The sequence below is a fragment of the Acomys minous genome (genome assembly GCF_964271855.1).
Source record: "Acomys minous genome assembly, chromosome: 1".
NCBI lineage: Eukaryota > Metazoa > Chordata > Mammalia > Rodentia > Muridae > Acomys > Acomys minous.
In genome coordinates, this window is record NC_140483.1 from 182022741 (window position 1) to 182045921 (window position 23181).

At 35.7% G+C, this 23181-nt stretch overlaps 1 long non-coding RNA gene across 1 annotated transcript; it reads right to left on the reverse strand.

The window, feature by feature from the left end:
- Nucleotides 1-9087: 9087 nt before the first annotated feature.
- On the reverse strand, nt 9088-12124 carry LOC311605518. The gene is made up of 3 exons (XR_014781995.1): nt 12064-12124; nt 10860-10951; nt 9088-9462 (listed from the first exon to the last, which is right to left on the reverse strand). It is a non-coding gene; the product is annotated as an uncharacterized lncRNA (long non-coding RNA).
- Between the last annotated feature and the right edge of the window lie 11057 nt (nt 12125-23181).

Below are 23181 nucleotides of genomic sequence, written 5' to 3' on the forward strand. Positions count from 1 at the left end.
ATGTTTTTCAGTTGATTGACATTTTAGATATGTAATCATCAGTGCTGGGAGCACCATATTGCTAAATCCATATTATAAAATGGAGGAAGTATGTTTACAGCCATTTCAGAAATTTGAGCAATTCTATTCTAATCTGAAGACAAATGCATTGACCTTTCTTTCTTAATGAAACTCAAGTCAGCAACCCAAACAACAATTTTTATTCAAAGATTCTAAAATTATCCCAGTGGTAACTATCCTTGTGATGACACTTAAATGATGAAATTAAAACCTCTTTCTTTCTTAAATAATGTATGTTGCTATCAAAGTTTAAAGTGTGTATGTACAGTTAAAACACTGTAATCCAACAGACAGAAGAGTCACATACAAACAGAAGAGCTGACAGAGGCCAGAGGTAGAATTGCTCCCATGAAAAACTGCACATGCACTGTGTTTGTCATTTGTAGAGAGCTGAGTCTAAGTGAACTCACATGATGACACTAAGAAAGCACTTTCCAGAAACATGTTGGATAGTCACATATTTAATTTGGAATCAAACTTCCTCATTGTGAGTTCTGAATGTTTTTACTGTTTGAATTAACATTTTAAAAACCTGTGGAAAGACAACAGTTCAAATGTGTTTGAGACCCATTTTTTTTTAGTGATAACATAGCTATTTATCCTTTAAGCATAACGGCAAGTTTCTAGTGAGCTAGAAACCAATTCATTCAACCTTGAGACCTGGTTTCCAGGACTGGGATGCAGTGTAGTGGCAGAGAGCTTGCCTCCAGTGCTTAACGAGCTGGTATCAGTCCCAACTCTCAGTTCTTTAAATGTGAAACTCTTGGCTTAATCCTAACTATGGCTGTTTGGTGTGAGTCACACAAACTTTTCCCCTAAATGAAAAAGTTTAATAGACTTATTTTATAATTTTAAAGTTTTGGATAAACATTAAAAGAACAATAATAACCTATGATTTACTTTCTCAAACATAAATATAAAACTGGAGGGATTGTTGTCACTAAAAACATTAAACATGTGTTGACTGTATTCATTTCAATTTGACATACACCAAACTGCCCTATAAACTATGTTTAAAGCAATCCAGAGAAAGTCAACACAGGTGATGAGACAAACAAAAGAACTGTATTAGACAACATTCTACAGAAAAACCGACATAGTATACTATCTATTTTTAAGCAAAAGGTGATAACTAGTTTGAATTGGCAGACCTCTTTAGCAATGCTCAGTAAAGTGAACAACGTGTGTGTCAAAAGTATTAGGTAAGCCACAAATGCCAGCATACATGCTATTGTTACTTATACCTCCACACTTCACACACACACACACACACACAAACACATCTCTATGCCCTAGTTCCCTTAGTATTACTTACTTATCCCTGTTCCATTTGATGCTTTGGGAAGTAGGCTAAGATGCTGGTTGGGAGCAGGAGCATTGGAGACCTGGCTTCCTGCTTTGACTCTACTACTTAAAGAATCCTTATCTTTCCTGATTATCACCTCATGTTAGGAAATGTAGTTTGATGACTGCCTGTGGGAGTGTGGAAAGTGTACCACCTAATCAAAATAGATTACAAAGAAGAATTTAGAGGAATCATTTAAAATCAGTACATCAGAACTAATAGCAAAGGTTAAAGCATCACAAATTTATGGATCCTGAATGTAAATCAATATCTATCATATCTTGATATTATCAACTTAGAACATATATCTAGACCAAGAAGACCTTAACCCTAAACAACTAAACTTAATTGTAAAACTAAACTATCTGGTCTTCAACTCCAACCCCATCAGAGACATGAGAAGGGATAAATTAATTACCTGAGTGTAGGGGGTGTGCAGGTTAGCAGATTCCCAAATGAGAAGATGACAAAGACAGCTTGCCACCTGAGCAGTCACCCAAAACTCTCTATAACATTGAGATAGTGATGTCTCTGAATTTTGCATCTCACTTGGTTTTATTCAGGGAAAGCAGTTGCTCAGTCAGGGTTATATGGTGCCTCTTTCATAGTAGCTTCTTTCTGGTCACATGTCCTAGAAGCAATGTCCGTTAGAGCCTAGGATGAGGTTAAAGTGGAACTAAACAGGTGACTTCAAACTTTACCTGCCTTATAACGAGCACAGTTTTATGTTAGAGGAGGATTCTGTTGCCAAGGTAGCATTTCCTGGCTGCGTGAGATGCCTAGGAAACAGTACTGGGGCTGAGAGCAGTTCACAACTTTGGTTATTAGAATCAGAGTGAGAGTTCCCAGTGAATGGTATTTCAGAAGTAAGGTGAACACATTAGTAGATACTATTTTTGCTCTTTGAGACCTGCCCATTGGCTTTGCTTCTCATACGCCTTAACCTTTCCTAGGTGTTTAAGAAAGCAGAAAGTGATGGAGCAGAGAGTTCTTGTGAGGAACTTACTCCAGCTGGACTACATTCTCTGATCTCCCAAAGGTCTACTAAATAGTTTTTTCTTTCTTAAAATAAGGTACAAATGTCTTCACCCACATTTCTGTCTTCTGTTCTTTATATGTACTTGAAGACGCCTGTTTTCCTCCTTCTTTTCATGCCTAGGAATCCTCCTAGGGTTAACTGCTGAGTTCTCGAGAGCAGTCACAATGTCGTTTTGCTTCTGTGTGTATCACATACTGCTCCATATCTTAGGTAAGTGCTCAGGAATTGTTCACTGGTTTGAATTGAAGTGAATTTGGTACCCATCTACCTCAGCCTGCGAATAAGCTTCTGATTTATAATGAGAATCACTGGAAAATATTTCAGCTAACCTTGCTGAATTTATTCATTCCATTAAATGAGAGGCAACCATGCAGCAACTAAGTACGTACTTATTTTTTTCTATAGAGTTAGAAAGTTTAGGTTTTCATTTAATGATAAAGATCAAAAACTAAAGAAACCATCAGCAGTAATAGTGGGCATTATAGTGAATGAAATTATAAGGCATTTAATAAGGAGAAGAGTAGACTGCAGTGCTAGAAAATATAATGGCAAACATGATTTCTCCTGCATCTGACTAAAGATATAAAGAAAAAAGAAAAGGCTAGTAGGTAATCCTTTTGTTAAAACTGAGGATAACTACTCAAGCTACTCACAAGAAATAAAATCAAATTTTCATTTTAAGCAGGCATCACGAGTCCGAGTTTCTACCTAGGAAGAAACAAAACAAAACAATGCAAACCAGTCTTTTCTTAGGAGTTGACTTCTCAGCTTCTCTATTTAGATAATTGTCCTTTCTTTGGGATAAATAGACAAGTAAGCCTGTGGTTGACACATCTCAGTTCTTTCAAATCCTTTTCACAACATTTTATCTTTTGGTTAGCATTCAAAAGAAAATGGTTATTATGAGCAAATTTTTGGACAATTGGCTGTTTTTCTAGCTCTTCTTGGGAAAGGCACCTAAAGTTGGGAAGCCAATGAAAATGGCCGCTTGTGGTTCTCACTGTTTCTCTTTCAGCATCACATTTTCCATGTTGATTTCCACTTTCCCCTCTCATTTGTCACACGGTTGGTTTTTATAGCTTGTTGGTAAGTGCATAGAAATCAAAAGGTGACACTTTTCCATGAGGGAGAATATCATGATTTCCGTGTTGATTAAGTTTTCTTATCTACTTGTTTCAATCTTGGATCACATGGGGAAACATTCTCAGTGAGATACTGTGTAGATCAAGATCTCCTGTGGACATGTCTGCACGGATTTCCTTGGTTGTCCTTATTGCTATGAGGAAATACAGTCTGAGGTTGGGTAGCACAGTCCCTACATTTAGACACTGATATAAGAGTAAAGCAAACTAGCTGAGCACTAAGCTTTCATGCATTAATTCTCTCTTCCCTTAGATACGGAGGTGACTAAATATTTCAGATTCCCACTTTGATTTAATTCCCGGTAATGGACAGAAAATATCTGTTTGAACTAGGTACCCAATATACTAAATAGTTTTCTCTGTAGAGATTCCAAAGCACTGATTTTATGAGTCTTTCTCCTAACAACACTTCCAAAGAGTTTCAATAATTGTAATAAGACTTAAAAGCTACTCTGTGCCTAGTGTCATTGAATGGAGTACTAGCAAACCAGTTATTCAAGATGACAGAGCTGCTGAAAGAGGACTCAAAAGAGGCTATAAAGGGGCCTTACCAAGTCAGGACTTTAGCAGTCATTTGCCCATTGCAGTGGTTGGAGGACATTTTATCGATTGCCTGTTACTTTGTTGTTCTGTGTCACTTGGACTGATAAGAAACTTCTTGAACTGCAATATTTGGTTATGACAACAGCATGGACTCTTTGAGCGGACATGCATTACAAGTCCATCTGGTGCCACATCCTGCCATTTACTAAACATAGGACAAGGAAAAAGTTATTTTACATTCTTTTCAGCTGTATAAAGTGCTACCAAGATGTACAGAAAGACCACAAAAAATATAGCTTGAATATGGCACATTGCCATGTACCAGAGAAATGAAAACATTGTGGGTATTATTTCTACATCGAAGACACCGCTAACAGAATGCAAAGTGCTGACTATGCCCACTTTCAGAGCATTTCTGAAGCTGGATTCATATCTGAGCTTCCTTATTTAACTTAGGCTTGATCTTGAACAATTAATCAGATTCCCTGTGCATCCTGCATAAAATGGAAACTGTGGTAGTACTCAACTCATAAGTGTGTGGTAATGATTATGGTACAATACATGTGCATAAATGCTTGAAAAGGTGCATTCATTGTGCACAGAATGCCCATAATAAAGTGAATGGTAATCAGCAATATTGTTGTCATGCTAATCTAGTCATTAATTTAGTAATTCATATTACATAGCCATCTTATGATCATATTATATTATGTCATGTACCCATGGATTCAGTAAATCATCCAAAGAGAAATGAGTGAGTCAGTGTTTAATAAGCATAATATTTAAAATATTCATAATTATTCTATAAAAGTAATAATTTGTCACATAATTCATATATTTGTTATTTATTTTTATACAATACAAATATAAAATGTTATTCATTGCTTTGTATTGATATTGAAACATGATCTTTATCATTATTAAACACTTGTTCCTTTTTATATTACTTTTTTGTTTCAGGATTATGATATAATTACATCATGTCCTCATTCCATTTCTTGGATCCTAACCCTCCCATAACCTCTCTTTTATGTTCCTTATGTAGTAAGAGAACCCACATTCTGCAATGTTAATGCTTGATTTGAACATAAGGACCTTTAATATTTTTCTATTGTGTTCAGTATGCATCTTAAATGATTCTATAGGGAGGTCTATTGTTCTTTGACAAATATTTATTATATTAAAAAGTGCTGTGATTACAAGATATTTCAACCTTTTGCCATGTGAATATTACTTCGGTGCATTTATTTTGAATGTAATGGTATTTGCTATCTGACATGCTCTCTCGCAGGTCTCCTTTCTTCATACTCTATACATCTTTTTGCCTGTCTTTTCCAGTTAGAGTCTACTCATAATTAATCTCTGAGTCCACATAATAGGCCTCTCCTGCACGTTCTGTTAGCTAAGGAAACGAGTCCTCGAGAGTGTAACATCCTAGCCAGTGAACAAAGGCTCTACATTCCACTCTCCGTGTTAGAGAGTGCTGATGTGATCCTCAGAGGCCAAGCTTCTTAGCAACGAAAGGAAGGATTTACAGCCCTCTTGCTTCCTCAGCTACCATAGCTCTTGAAGGCTTTCAAGAGCTGACCTTCTTAGCAGAGGGCTGGATTCTTTTAATGCACTCACTTTCAAAGGGTAGCATACCTGTTTTTCCAGTGTGGTGTGGATGCTATTAAAAGGGAGTTTCCATGGATACAGACATCAGTAGGAATGAAGCAGGATTGTCCTCTTTTCAGACTCATCATTGTTCGAAATATTCCTAAAGCCTAGATCACATCATTTTTTTATTCTCCTTTCCTATGGCTCGCTCCTTATTTATGAATTACTGTAGATGGTAATTAATTCCTTTAAAAAAGGGTAGGTTCATACACCAACTAAATGTGCAACATGTAATGTATACATGGAGAAATGGTAAGTTAGTTATGAGGTTTTCACTATCTGTGAACTGTATTCATATGGCTGCTTTATTCATAATATTAAAGACTACATAGTAATAAGAAATGTCATCAAGTTCCCTTAAGTAGCCAAATTTGTAAAACTAAGAATTTTCCTTGAGTGGTATGAATTTGAAATTGTATCATACCACTTTACAAAGTCTCCTCTCCACATCTCTCCCTGTAATGTATCCTAAGTGTACATTATGACCTGTAATTATAAATGTCTTTAATTTAATGATTAACATTTATAAACATTTCTTTGGTAATGTCTAATTTCTAATGTCAAAAGTAAAAAATCAAATCATTTCATTTGATTAATTTGTTATGTGCATAACCCAGTGTTTCTCTTTAGGACTCTTAGGGTAAAAAGTATGTTTTCTTTGAAGAGCTCATATGTCATAGCACTAAGAGACATTGAGGAGATATGACCTTGCCAGAGAATATGCCAGCCTTAACAAATTAAGCAATAATAAAGGAATTCCCTTACCTTGAAGGAGAGGAGATGTATTGCAGATAAAGACAAGATTAGTAAAGTATGCTTCTGAGTTAGATCTCACATAGCAGCAGCTCTCCCTGTTCAGCAAGCTTAGATCAGCACTAATGATGACTTAATGACATTCCAGAAGATGAGGCAAACCCAACCTTGTCTTAAAATATGCTCAACACATGATTAGAAATTCATCAAACTCCAGTGAAATGCAGAGAAATTTAATGTACTTAATGAACTTCAGACTTTTATATTGGCTTCTGGTCAGAGAAACGAAGGATAAAGCACATTTTTGTCATGCAATCATGTGGGTTTAGTCTATTAGTAGGCAGACTTCACTTGTTTATGGTAAATTGAAATCAGTTTTATAAATAAAGAAAATGCCTTTGATCTGTTAAAAATTTAGTGTCATTAAGTTAAATATGTCTCAAATCATTTTATTTCACGTGATGTCTACTAAAAAGTAAAGAATACAAGGTTCACTATTTTTTCTGTGAGTTTATGAAAATCTATATAAAATTTTCCATGTGAAAAGCTGCTTGTATTAATGTTTGCCTAGAAATGCACATTTAACTTCTAAGTAGTGGCTTACATAGTCTTTGACAGCTTATAAATTTAGAATTGACATCTATCAGTCTAACACAAATATCAATGTTGTTTTTTCTCCCCATGTTTGCTTTGCTTTTCTGCTTTGCTGATGAAAAAAATGAGAACCTCGACAGACCTTACAGAAAACCCATTACCATACCGATTTCTCCAAATTTAATATTTACTCCAAAACAGTAAAAAGATTTAGAGGAAAGCAAATGATCTCTTTGAAATTGAGGACAAGTGTGTGGAAGGTGGATCTCCAGTACCCTTTTGACAATTAGCTCAATGTCTCAATACAAAGGTGTACCCGAGTCACTAGATTCAAGCTTAAATAGTTTCTAACTATCATATAGCAAACCAACATACACTCAAACACTAAAACCAGAATGAATTTATCTTCAATATTAAACTTTATTTCATTAAATTAATGTTAACAAACAAGTTGGCAATGTAATACAAGTTGATACAAGTTAAAATGTATTTCTTTAAGAGAAATGTATTTAAAACATGTTTCACTCACTGTTCTATTTTTACATTCTTCTGAACAAATTGAGAAAATATATTTATATATGATTTTAAATATGCACATGTATTTTAACCCAAAACTTTAAAGGAAGAGGAAGGCATTAAAAAATAAAGAATAAAAAATAAAAAATTCCACTTCTGAAAACATAAATAAATCTTAGGGAGAATGAGCAATTTGTTACATTTATAGTTTCTACTCACTCACATAGAGGAAGTTATATGGCATTCTATAAAGGAGGATAAAAGTGAAGGTTGGCGGTGGAACAGGTTATTGTAGAGTAGCCAAAGAAAGGCTGTGACCCAGGAATAGAAAAATCAAAACTGTTGCTTTATCTTTTTTGTCACCTCCACATGTCTTGCCTTTGAATCCTCTCTAGGTATTTCCCACTGTTTTATTTTCATCCTTGTGAGAGCAGTCCTATTGTTTAGTAAGCAGAATTAGGCTCGTTGATGTTTATGGAGTCAATGGCTGACAAATAGTAAGGTCAATGTCTATTCCATCCTGGAAAAATTGAGGTTAGAGCAGGTGAAATCATCATCCTGTTTTGTTTTTATGGCTCTAATAGAATCCCAGCGAGTCCCTGACCTCTGATGCCAGTCATGTCTTCCTCTCATGGCAACGGGTAACCTTTGACACTCAATTAAAACAGGAAATAAGGCAAAGAAAGTGTCAATATGCGTGTTTGGTCAACGCAAGCCTTTGAAATGAATTCTACGGAGCTTTGAAGAAAGTTATAACCCTTATTCATCAGGCATACAAAAATAACTAAATAAATAATAGCATTTTTAAAAGCCCATAGAAAGAAACCAAACAAACAATAATTTTCTACTTTCTGAGTCTAAGGCATGTGTATTAAAGTATCTTCTAATGTATCAGCCCACAGGCCTATGTTCTGACTACTGAGACAGTGTGTTGCTTATACCTGGTTGCCTGGTATAGGATAGATGCTTTAGATAGATTGTTGTTGAATAGTTAGGTCTGTATTTTTTTTGGAAACTTATTTATGAATAAGAGAAATGGGTTGGTTTTTTCACTTCTCTCATGTGGAGGCAGGACAGTTCTCATCTTGTGCAGCTATTTCTTCTAGACTGAAAAACTCCCTCCCTGAGAGAAGTAGGGTGATTTAAAAGGCTCTCAGGAAATCCGCAAAATGTCACAAGTTATCTTTTTAAAAACTGAATTAATTGCTAAAAACATAGACACGATGTTAAAGGTTAACAACAGAACAGTCACATATACCCATAGAGAGAGGGAAAATGAGCCTTCACCAATAGAGTGACACACTGGGTATATCAACTACTCTCAGGAAGACCTCATTTTCAGTAGCTTCTCAACATATAATTGGACTACACAGTCTTTTATATGTGTGCATTTATTCAACTACAGCTTTTTTAAAAATATGATTTTATTTTGCTTTCTTGATGGCAGTCTTTGTTGTTGAATTGATTTTTGTCTATTTCACTTTTGAGAAAGAACTTAAGTTTGTAGGGTAGTGGGAGCAGATCTGAAAGTACTTGTGGGAATAATATGATTAAAATATATCTGAATTTGAAATAATTTGAATTTTAAATAATGAAAACTATAATGATGATAATGATGATGATAGAAGGAGGATGAAGAGGAAGAGGAGGAGGACGAGGCCAAGAGAAAGGAAAAAATCCTGTGCACTGGGCTGTCTGCCAACTGTCAGCTGTGCAGGGCTCTGCACTAGTGTAGCTTCCCAGAGTCCTTGCACTGCTGGTGGGCTTTCCTGTGATTCAGCTGCCTGATTCACCCGTGGATGCTCATCCTCCTGTAAAGAAACCAAATAAACTCACTGACTAAGAACCTGGACTTGGATTAATCTCCTTTTTGTCTGCAACTGGTAACTTCTCTAAAATGAGCAAGTGTATCTGTCTCTCCAGAGAAACACAACTGCTCAGTATGTAAACATGTGATAGTAATAGAGCTGAAAAGCATTCATATTAGATAAGAAATGTGTGTAGAAGTCTGATAGACCCTACAAACCGACAGCCTGGAAGCAAGTGTTCTTACCAATGTGCAAGCCACTAGCTTATGCTTTGTCCATAAAATAATTTTTAAAATGAGATGATAAATATAAATATATGGCAGCAATTGTTAGCAAAATTTGGTTAGGTCTAGAATCAAATCACAAATTCATTTCTTGCTAGAGATGCACAGACAAATAAATTAAATGAACATTTTTTTAGCATGCCCAATAAGTTAGAATTATGTTTTTATTCTTCTTGACTAATATATTTATTATTTAATTGTTCAGTAAATTACAAAATTTCTTTCTTTCTTTCCTTCTTTCTTGTGTGTGTGTGTGTGTGTGTGTGTGTGTGTGTGTGTGTGTGTGTGTGTAGGGAATTCTCTGTGCAGCCTTGTAGACAAGGCTGGCCTCGAACACAGAGAATTCCTGCCTCTGCCTCCCCAAGTGCTGGGATTACAGGTTTGTGCCACTGTGGCTGGCTATCAATCACTCTTAGAAGTTCATTTTAAATCTTTCTTTATTGAAAAGAGTAATTTCTTCCAATGCAAGAAAAAGTTCAGGACTGTATAGCAAAGCTGTCCCCAAAAGAACAAATCAGGACAATAAAAACAACAAAAATATTAACATTTTAAAAATACTCTGCTTTAAAATGTTAAATTACACCTATACTCCTACACAGCCTCTTAAAATACAATATATTTGGATCATTTCTCACCTCCACACTCATTAACATATTAGCTTTTGTATACCTATATTAATCGATGAGGAAAGATTATGTTTTGTATGCTAACTAATCTGGTCTCATATTTTCATTAAAAACAAAACAAAACAAAACATTGTAATGTTTGCTTTAATATTCTCCATAACTTATTAATCATTTTAAAATTAATTCTAGTTTATCAAGTTTATGGCATATATGTAAAATCTAATTTCTTCCTTATAATGTTCAGATCTAGAATAGTTTTTTGTTTTTTCACTATTTTATCTTTGGTAGAAACAGTATATTTAGGCTCTTATTATTTTGATGGTTCTGCCCCTTTGGCCTTATCTCTCTCCTACATTCCTCCTAGTGAAAGCTTCTCTTTGCATCTTAGTGAGGAAATATTCATAGCTGTCATAGCACCATGACAGGGGTAAGCTCAGATCTATAAATGTCTCTCTTGTGCTTGTTTAACAGTTCTGTGTCTGCATTTTACCTTGTCATTTCCAGTTGTGCATCCTCTGTTCGCTCATGTGTCTATCATGTTTCTTGTCTTCTAAGTTTCTGAACAACCTTGTTGATACAAACCTAATAGACAGTGGAGATGAAGATATTTCTTTGTGAAAAATCTCAAGATGTTGTTCTCTTAATAGTTAACTTTCTTAAAACGTGAATTACATCAACATTTATTTATTAATTGGCTCTGTGTGTGTATGCGTAGATTTACACCATGCAGTTACGAGTGTATACATTACAAGTTTAAAGTGTTGGAGGACAGGATCAAAATACACATAAAACTGAAATATTTTAGAATATAATATGCCAATAATATCTCTGCTGTAAAAGATCATTAACTTCATCACTGGGTAATTTACTATTAACACAAAAAAGACATAACTTAGTCGCTTAGCTTTATGTGTGCATGTATCTTCATTAAGAAGAATGCATACCTTTAAAAGAATAAGTAAAATACATAATTTTCCAATAAAATATAATATTAGAAAAGTAGATATAAAATATATTATCTTTTCAAAAGACATCCCTACCTCATCAAAAACTGACTATAATTACACTGATTGGATTATAAAAGATAAAAGAGCAGCAGAGAGAGTGGTATACCCAGGCCACAGCAAGGGACTTGAACAGCACATTGGATAGAACATGACATAAGTGGAACCATTCTCTCCAGAGAAATCTATCTACAGGTTATTCTTATGACATTTTTTTTTACATTCTGAATCATTTGTTCAAGTTCTTCAACTAAGTCAGTAATGTCTTTATTGATTTGCATTTCATAGTTTTGAATGAACAGGCCTGTTTCAATAAAGTGATTGGATAGTCATCAATAGGTATTGAGAACACAGGGGAAAACTAAAAATTTTATTACCATTTAAAGTTAAAGATTCTATTGAGAACAAACATCAGTTAATATTCAAATGCTTAATGTCAATCTTATCAGAGTGATAAATTACTTATGCACAATAGAGTAGACAAGATTTTCTTTTTACAAATTAGCGATATAGTTATGACTTACGGGAAATTCTTGTGTACTTTCAGAGCTAGTGTATTAACAGAATATCACAGGAAAGAAATTAAGCAACCAGCACATCATACTTTCTTATTGTACAAAAGGCAGATAAAATACAGAATGTTGAAGAGATTTGCTGAAGTCTTACAAAGAGATAATAATAAAGACTCACCTGAAGCTTGGTGCCTGGGCTGATCCAGAAAACTGGGAACTTTCTTATCTCTCAGTGAGCGCTATAAGAACACATAATCTCATCTTAACACTATATTACTCTTTTAGCATAACTCTCTTATATATAAAAACAAAATATAATTATTTATAATTTATAAATTATAATTCATAAACAAATTTCAGAAAAGTCAATTTTTGTATAAGTATTTTAAAGGCATTATTAAGGTGAAGAAGTAATTATAAAAAGTCAAGAAACAATAGTTACATAGTAAGAAATAAAATGTCATTTTAAAAGGAGATGTCTAACTGGATGTCATGATCAATAATACAAATGTTTTTGTTTGCTTTTTTATAGAAACCAAACAAAGCCAGGAGGTGTTGGGGCAGACCTTAATCCTACCACTCTGGAGGCAGAAGCACGCTTATTGAGTTATATGCCAACCCTGTCTACTGGGCAAATTCCAGGACAGATAGAGCTACACAAAGAAGCCTTTTCACAGGAGAGAGAGAGAGAGAGAGAGAGAGAGAGAGAGAGAGAGAGAGAGAGAGAGAGAAGGAAGCAAGCAAACAAACTAAAAGTATATTTAGTGCCTTTCATTTCCTTACAATCTTTTTATTCCTTTGTAATCTATTTTAGTAAAAGGAATTGCAGTAGGATTTAACATTTATATAGCATTATTTGTCAAAAAACAGTAAATATTGTAGACACAAATCCATAAAATTGCACCATAAATAAAGACTCGTTCTTCTTGCATTTGGCCTATAGAGTGCTATCATGTCTCAAACAAAACAAAGCGAACTAAATAAATGGGATCAGGCATCTACCTGTCAAAAACCGTTAGCCACTATAAAGAAAGCTCTGTGATATTCATACTTAGCTTATCATATTCAACTACATGCAATTAGAGATATGAGTACAAAGAAGCTAATTACTAAATTGTGCTACATGAATTTACTGTTTGGGAAATTAAAACTTGTCAACTCTACTGTACACTAGTGCTCACATGCTCCTGAGATAAGACTGAGTTGGAGATGTAATTCTAGTTTTCTTAGTCCTTCACGTGTTTGCTGTCAAAGCATCTCAGGAAGTTAAATACGCTGTGTTTAAAATCACTTCCCTTTTTTTATATTATAACCCTCCTCCTCTCTGTCTGGTCCCACCTCCCTGCCTCTTCTCCGCTCTTCGTCTCTCTTCCCTCTTCTCCTTCCCCTAGTCCTCAGAAAAGGGGAGACTTCCTCCCCTACCATCTGGCCCCAGCCTATCAAGTCTCAACAGGACTGCTTGCATCCTCCTCCTCCTCTGTGGGCTGGCATGACGACCTCATCAGGGGGAAGTGATCACTGAGTGGGCAGTCCCTACTTCCCATATAACGGAGCTCACATGGAGACTGTCCTGCCTATGGAGTAGGAGGATGCTTCCTTCTCATCCAGGAGGGCACTAGAATAGACCCCTGAAGTGCTTGAAGAGAGGGAACAGGATGGGAGCCTATTATAGAGGTCCTCCGAACGACTCCATCCAGTGGGCGTTCAAAGCAAATGCTGAGACTCACAGTGAAACTTCATTCTGGGCAGAGAGCAGAGTGACTTAGGGAAGAGTTGGGATAGAAGGACCTGAACTGGACAGGAGTCCCACAAGGGGAACAACACAGCCAACAAATCTGGGCCCAGGGGGAACTACAGAGACTAATGCACCAACTGAAGACCATGCATGGAGAGGACCTAGACGCTCCTGCTCAGATACAAGTTTTTTTTCAATGCATCATTTATATAGTAATCGTCTTGCATATATTTTTGTAAGTTGATTTATTTTTAAGGTAGAATAAGTTAAGTTCAGTTTGCAAAATCACAATAATTCAAGTGTAATCATTGAGAAAGATAGCTAGCTGATCATTATTGTCTTTTCATCAAGACCTAAATTTTCGCAATTTGTGGGAAGTGAACACATCACTGGAAATGCAAAAAGTCTTTCTCTATCTCCATTTCCTTAAGTATCTTGTAAGCAGTCCTCCTCCTCCCATACTTCTAACATTTTCTTAGTTTGAAATATTCAAATCTCTTTTAACTATTAATTATATTGAATTTTTAATGTAGGATAAGACAGGATTTTGAGCCAAAATATTCCTTGATCCCCAAAGTGGCAAAGTACACATTTGATTACCAAGTCATGAGCCAAACATAACAGCCTCTTTGTTTGAACAATGGGCTTTCAAATAATGATCAAGTACAGTAAATTCATTTAAAATTAAACATTTTTATAAATATTTAGTACTGTGGTGAGAAATACTGTGAATTGGGTGAAACTTGCAAATAGCTTCAGTGCAAAGGAGTTCAGAACTCTTCCAAGAATAACTAATGAGACAATTGTGGTTAAAATCCAAGATGCCAATCAGGAGGATCAGAGTCATGCTAGGATGGTTTCTCCTCTTAACTGGCCTTATCAAACTCTTGAATAAAATATAGGAAACTTTTTTTTTGGTGTTTTCTCAATGTCTTTATAGGTTAAATGCCATCCAAAGTAAACAGCTTCCCTCCTTTAAAATGGTCCTATGAGAATTATCTCTTCACCAGCAGTAGATGCTATCATGTAGTTTTAACATCTTTTTATATAGTTAACAATTTATGTAATATTAAAAATATTATATGTTAATATATGTTCTATGGTGTTTGAGAAATTTGTAGTATAAGGAGAAAAGCATTTTTAAAAATTACTATCTTTTGCTATTATAGTCAACTATACCCAATGCCCTAACACATTTAGAAAAAGCCATAGGTAACAATGTATTTAGACCATATAAACCTTCAAAGCACAGAAGAAAAACTAGGTAACAGAATGTCATTTTACCATACAACTTTAATCCCGGGACTCAGGACTCAGAGGCAGGTGGATCTCTCTGAGTTCGAAGCCAGCCTTGTTTACATTGTGAGTTCCAAGAAAGTCAAAACCCTGTCGCAAATATATATGTATCTCCGTGTGTGTGTGTGTGTGTGTGTGTGTGTGTGTGTGTGTGTTTCTGTGTAGAAGAATACCCCCACATTCACCGTTAAGCTCAGAGTTGATTTCAAATAACATACAGGTGGTTGGAAGCAAACTGAAAAGTTTTGCTAAGCCAATTTCCATAATCAAAAGAGTGATTTAAAAAGAAAAAATATGTGTCATCATTCAAAAACTCAAGGAATAGACAGTTAGGCAGCTAGTAAAAGAACAAAACTGTTGGAGCGCTATTGCGTTATGAACAGTTCCTGGAGAGGAGTGCATAATAGAGAAGAATTATGACATGCATTCCCACCTCAGCCAATAGTGTTCTTCTTTTTTTAATCACACATTTACTCTCTCTCTCTCTCCCCCTCTCTCTTCTTTTTAGACAACATAAGGAAAGCTGCATGCTCCATCATGCCTTACTGCCAGCTACAAGTTGAGACACTGGTAGTCAAGATAAATATATCCACTTTTAAATTCTCCATGTCCTATTTGTCACAATAACTAGACCAAATATGCAGATACATGTATTCTATAGGTAATTATAATATTTTATACTTTAATTGTTCAAATAGCTTATGTTTGAAAAATAATAATCACAGGAAATACTAACCATGATGTCCCACAAATGGGCAAATTATATTCTATAATGTTAAAGATCTTTTTATAAAATTGTGTTTGTCTCTCAGTTTCTCTCTTCATCTGCTATCACCAAATAGTTGAGACTATATTATATTATTTATTTAATATGATTCATGCTACAACAACTGAGCAGTTTTAACTCTAATATTAACCCTCTAAGCAAGTCTTGCTTTCCCCCAGTGTAAGCCCCAGATATATTTTTATGGCTTTTCTTGCTCAGCTCTCTATTCATGTATCTTGGGCCTCTGCCCATGACTGAATTAATCCCCTACTTCCTCCTCTAACTCCTCCTTCTCTGGCTGGCACGAATTCCTGCCCTATTCTCTTCCTTGCTCAGTGACTGGCTGTAACTGCTTTATTGACATAGTAAGGGAAAACTGGGGAGAAGTGTTTACAGGACATTGAGACAGGAGACTCTCAGGATAACTATTGCAAGCAGATATGGGAGGTACAAAATCAGAGTTATACAAGAACCTTATGCCCCCACTATATTACTTCCAATATTATGACATAAATTCATATAATATAGCTTGGTGGTTTCTTGCCACTTTTAATGAATCAGATTGTGTCATGTATGGCAATAATGTCACCTACTACTTACAAGCATCGCTTTTCATCCCTTAGATTGAACAGAGTGTCTTGCTAATGCTAAATGCATACGTTTCCATTTATCTGCAGCCCCAGACCTAGATGTGTAACTTTGAATGGAGTTATCTTTTCCTTAGGCAAAATTATGTGTATAGTAGTTTCCTCATAGGCATATTGTAAAGACAATTATATATAAATCACGAAAAACTCTGTGAACTGATATTAGCAATGACTCAATAAACATTATCCAGTATTGCTGTGTAGCATAATTATTTGTAATATTCATTCATGAGTAAAGAAAAAATAGATTTAAGAGTTTTACTCAAAATTTTCCAACAATTTTTACAATAAACAAGTTTCAGTAAAGACAATGAATGAATCATTGTGTGAATGACTGAATGAATGAACAAATCCTATTTTGTTAGCAAACCCTAGAATAGAAATACATGCATTATACACAAGTCCACTAGCCAAAAGATCCTCTTGAAGTCTACTGAGTCTCCATGAACAATATCTTTGTCTCTATGGCCTCATCTCATAGAAGCTCAGGATGTATACATGAGATCTTTTATCCCAGTTGCTGACTTCCTACAGAGCCAATTAATATTCCCAAATTTCAAAGCTAAAATTAAGACTAACAAATAAAGTTAATTTGAAGCACTATTTATTTACCTAGATCATTACATTAGTTGCTTTTCTCATTCAATGATTAAATACCTGACAAGACGCATATGAGGAATGAAGGGTTTATTTTGGGTTACAGTTTGAAAGGCTATCATTTATTATGGGGAAGTCACAGTCATAGACACTTGAGGCAGTGAAGCATCTTTTACATGCTCTCTTTGGAAGAAATGTTTAATTTTCTAAGTATACATGCAACAGTAACAAATTGAAAAGAAAAAGTTTTGGTCTGGAGAGACGGCTCATTGGTTAAGAGAAAATACTGCAGTTTCTGAAAACCTAAGTTCAATTCCTAGCACATACATCAGGAAGTTTACAACTGCCTGTAAAACCAACATCAGAGGAAATCTGACGTCTGGGAGCACTTGTATTCATGTGCACATACCCACATATGCATACATAAAATTAAAGTAATTTTAAAATCTTCAAAAGAAGATAGAAAGGTGTTTAAATTGAGAGGAGGAGGGAAGGAAAAAAATGGGAGATGGAAGAATAAAAATCAAGCAAATATATTCTCAGAATGAAACTCTTAGGGAAAAAAAAAGATAAATTTAAAATGAGTTCTCAAGAGCCAGGCATTGTGGGACATGACTGTGATCCCAGCACTCAGGAGGCAGAGTCAAGTAGACCACTCTGAGTTTGAAGCCAGCCTGGTCTACAAAGTGATACCAGGACAGCCAAGGCTGCTCAAAGGAACACTGTCTTGAAAAACCAACCAAACAACCAAACAACCAAACAACCAAACAAAAAACCTCCTGAAGAAAAATATGCTTCTTGTTAAATATATTGTTTATAAATTCATTTTCCATATTAAATAAAAGTTACTGTGCTTACAGGCTTGGGTTTGTAGGTAATTTTCAGTTAACATGAGTTGGCAAGTATCATGAAACATAATATAGACTTTGAAGGCCATCAAGGTAAAATTAACAGAAGCATCAATGAGAAGAGCTGAATTGTTAAAACTAAAAATTATAGACACAATGAAAATATTATGCCTTTGAAGAAACATTTATTCCTTTCAAGCTATTCTACATAGCCTTCAGTTGTGATTTCTTTAATGCTTTAAAAATTATAACTACAAAACATTATCTCCCAGGAAAGATATTCATGGCCTACACTTCAGACATTTTCAGAAGTTTCAAAGAATACAATGATGTATTTGAAAGGTAAAGTAAAATTTTTAGGCCAAATGTAGCTTCATAAATTTATCAACCTTGTCTGATGTTTTCTATAATTTTACCCAAATTAAAGAAATGAAGTATAATTTTCTCATATTTCTACACACATGTTTAATGTTTAGATAGAAAAAGATAATTGAAAAAACTTATAAGTTCTACAAAGCAAAAACTAAGCTAAGGGTAGGCTGCCAGGTAGTTTGGAATATGATTACTGGTACTGGTAATAGGGCAAGAATTCAAGGCACCATCTGGCAAAAGACGAAAAATGAAAACCAGACCAAAATAGGTGTCATTTGTGATAAATGTGTCTCTCTAGGGCAGTAATGGGTACCTGTTAGCTAAAGAGAAAAATAATATTTGCTTTGTGTACTTTTAAACTTCATTATCTTCTTAACTGCATGCATTTCTTACTTAAAGATGAAATCTTTAGAAGAAATTAGTAGCTGTACAGAAAAGGATTGACATTCATTATTGGGTCCAAGAACTAACTCTACTGCTTATTAAAAATTAGAACATATACCTTACCTCTCAGCAGAGACTACACAGCCCAGAAGGGCCTGGACAGATGTCTTGCATCCTCTAAGAGACCAGAGATGCCAACCTAGACTTCTATACCCAGAGAAACTCTTAATAACCATAGATGGTGAAAACAAAATAATCTAAAACAAAACGAAATTTAAACATTATGCATCCATAAATCCACTGCTACCGAAAATACTAGAAGGAAATGCAAACACAAGTGGGTTAACTACATTGAAGATCACACAGGAAATGAATAATTTCATGAAAGCAAAAATTCAAAGGGAAGGGAAGCACACACACACACATAAACACCACCAACATCAAAATAACAGGAATTAACCATGGTCATTAATACCTCCTAATACTCCAATAAAAAGACACAGAGTAACATGATAGGTTCAAAATAAGAATCCATCAATCTGCACACCCCAACAACAAAGCATTACCTCAGAGTAAAGGGCTGGATAAGGTTTTGTAAGCAAATGGAACCAGAAGTTAGCTGGGTAACCATTGTAATATCTAATAAAATAGACTTTCAACCAAAAGTAATCAAAAGAGGTGAGAAAGGTCACTTCATTGTCATCAAAGGAAAAGTTCACCAGGATGACATCTCAATTCTGAACATACATTTCCGCAATGCAAGGGTACCTACATTTGAACAAGAAACATGGCTAAAGCTTAAATAACACATCAAACCATACATATTAGTAGCAGATTTCAACACCCCTCTCTCACCAATGGACAGATCATGACAGAAACTAGACAGAGAAATAATGAAGTTAATGAACATATGAATCAAATGGACTTAACAGATATCTACAGAATGTTCAATCCAAACACAAAGTAATATACCTTCTCACCACATCACAGAACCTTCTCCAAAATTGACATATTTGGTCACAAAGCAAACCCCAACAGATACCAGGAAATTGAAATAACACCTTGTATTTTATCAGATCACCATGGATTAAAACTGGAAGTCAACAATAAGAGAAACAAGAGAAAGCCTAAAAACTCACAGAAACTGAATAACTCTCTACTCAAAGACCACTAGGTCAGGGAGGAAATACAGAAAGAAATTAAAGACTTTCTGTAAATCCATGAAAATGAAGGCACAACATACCCAAACTTATGGGACATGATGAAAACACTAGTAAGAGGAGAATTCATATCACTAAGTGCCTTCATAAAGATATTGGAGCCAGGCGTGGTGGTGCATGCATTTAATCCCAGCACTCAGGAGGCAGAGGCAGGTGGAGTGACCTGAATTCGAGGCCAGCCTGGTCTACAAAGGGAGTCCAGGACAGCCAAGGCTACACAGAGAACCATGTCTCAAAAAACAAACAAAAAAAGAAAAAAGAAAAAAAGAAAAGAAAAGGAATTGGAGATATTTCATTTTAGACATTTAAGAGGACACCTTAAAATTCTAGGAAAAAAAAAGAAGCAAATACATCCAAGAGGAGTAGATGGCAGGAAATAATTAAACTCTGAGCTGAAATAAACAAACTAGAAACAAAGAGAACAACCAACCAATCCAAGAGCTGGATCTTTGAAAAAAATCAACAACGTTGAAAAATCCTTAGCCAAACTAACCAAGACACATAGAGACAGTATCCAAATTAACAAAATCAGATATGAAAAAGGGACATAAAAATAGACACTGGCAAAAATCCAAAGAATCATTAGGTCTTACTTCAAAAACCTCTTCTCCACAACATTTGAAAATCAAGTGAAAAGGATGACTTTCTTGATAGGTACCACCTACCAACATTATATCAAGATAAGGTAAAAGATTTAAATAGACCTATAACCCCTAAGCAAATAGAAACAGTGTCCTCCCCCCCCCCAAGAAAAAGCCCTGGGCCAAATAGTTTTAGTGCAGAAGTCTACAGAATTTTCAAAGAAGAGCTAATACCAATATTCCTCAAACTATTCCACAAAATAGAAACAGAAGGAGCATTGCCAAACTCATTCTATAAGGCCACAGTCACTCTGATACCTAAAACACACAACGACCCAACAAAGAAAAAAATTTTCAGACCAATCTTCCTCATGAAGATTGATGCAAAAATACTCAAAATAATCACAAATCAAATTCATGATTACATCAAAAACATCCACCAGGATCAAATGTGCTTTATCCTAGGGAGGCAGTAGTGGTTCCACATATAAAAATCCATCAATGTAATTTACCATATAAACAAACTGAAGGAAAATGTACATGATCATCTCATTAGATGGCAAAAAAGCATTTGACAAAATCTAACACCCCTTCTTATTAAAAGTCTTATAAAGATGTGGGATATAAGGCACATACCTAAACACAATAAAGGCAAAATACAGCCAGACAATAGCCAACATCAAATTAATGAAGAGAAAATGAAAGAAATTCCAGTAAAACCAGGGACAAGATAACACTGCCAACTATTTCTCTATCTATTCAATATAGCACTTGGAAGTTCTAGCTGGGGCAACAAAGCATCTAAAATAGATGAAGGGGATACAAATAGAAAAGGAAAAAGTCAAAGTATGATTATTCACAGATGATATGATAGCATACATAAGTGACCACCACAATTCCACCAGAGAACTCCAACAGCTGATAACCACATTCATCAAAGTGGCTGGATACAAAATTAACTAAAAAAATCAGTAGCCCTCCTTTATATAAGTAATAAATGAGCTGAAAAAATTAGGAAGGCAAAACACTTCACAAAAGCCACAGGTAAAATAAATATCTTGGTGCAACTCTACCAAGCAAGTTAAAGACTTGTATGACAAGAACTTGATAAAAGAAATTGAATAATATGTCGGAAGATGGAAAAAAGAAAACATCTTCAACAAATGATGTTGATCTAACTGGATATCTGCACGCAGAAGAATGCAAATAGATACTTATTTATCACCATGCAAAAAGTATATAAAAAACCTCAACATAAAAACACATACACTAAATCTATTAGAATAGAAAGTGGGGAAATCCTGGAACTCAGTGGTACAGGAGATAACTTCCTGAACCGAACACCAACAGCTCAGGCTCTAAGATCAACACTTAATATATGGTACCTGATAAAAACTGAAAGGCTTCTGTGAGGCAATGGATACTGTCAATAGAACAAGATGGTCGCTTACAGATTTGGAAATTTTGTTCACCACCTCTATGTCTGACAGAGGGATAACATCCAAAATATATAATGAACTCAGGAAATTAAACATCAACAAACAAATAACCCAATTAAAAATGAAGTGCAGAGCAAAACAGAATTCTCAACAGAGGAATCACAAATGGCTGAGAACAACTTAAAGAGATGCTTATTGTCCTTGGTCACCATGGAAATGCAGATCACAGACACTCTGAGATTCCATCTTACACCTGTAAGAATGGCTATGATCAAGTGACAGCCCATGCTGTGAGGATGTGAAGAAAGAGGAATATTCCTCCATTGTGGATTGCAGTGCAAATCTGTACAACCACTTTGGAAATCAATCTGGCCCTTTCTCAGAAAATTGGGAATACTTCTACCTCAAGACCCAGCTATCACTCCTGGGCATATACAGGACCTTGCTCCATGATACCAGGACCTTGCTCAAAACTGGATACAACCCATATGTCCTTCAACCCAAGAATGGATGAAGAAATTGTGATACATTTACACAATGGAACACTATTCAGCTATTAGAAGCAAAGAAATCTTGCAATTTTCAGACAAATGGATGTACCTACAAACAGTTATTCTGTGTGATGTACCCAGACACAGAAAGACACACACAGTATGTACTCACTTATAAGTAGATAGTAGCCTTATAATGCAGACTACAATTCACAGACCTAGAGAAAATAAGTATCAGGGGGAACCCAATAGAGCACACTTAAGTCATACATAGAGGGGAAGTAAAATGGATGTGGAAAGTGAGTCAGGAGAATGACCTGGGTGGGAGTGGGTGTGGGGAGGGAACAAGGGTAGGGATCAGAGGTGGAAAGAGCAAGGGGCAAAGGTGAGTGGGCTAGGAGAGAAAAGGAAAACCGAGTGTGGAGTACATCTCTGAACCAAGCTGGAGACCTGAGGCGGAGTAGGCTCCTGGGAGTAGGCTCCTGAGGCAGCTAGATGTGGGGGACTTGGAGACTGAAGAGGCCAGAGGGACTTTGAGTGGAGGGATGGGGACACCAACCCACACACAAAAGCATCTACCCAAAATTTACCCTGCCTAGAGGGTAAAGGGGATGAGAGGGAATAAAGGGGATAGACCTCACAGCAGGGATAAAGATGGAGCAGAGAATGAGGGAATGAGCAACCAATGCCTGGCCTACCCTGAGACCTACCCCATAGGAGCAAGCTGACCCCTGACACTATTAATGATACTCTGCTATGCTTGCAGACAGGAACCTAGCGTGACTGTCCTCTGAGAGACTTCACCCAGCAGCAAAGGAAACAGGTGCGAAGCCCTACAACGAAATGGTAGGCAGAGCTATGGGAGTCTTGCAGAGGAGTGTGGGGAAAGGTAGAAAGGCCTTGGAGGTAAAAGAACCCAT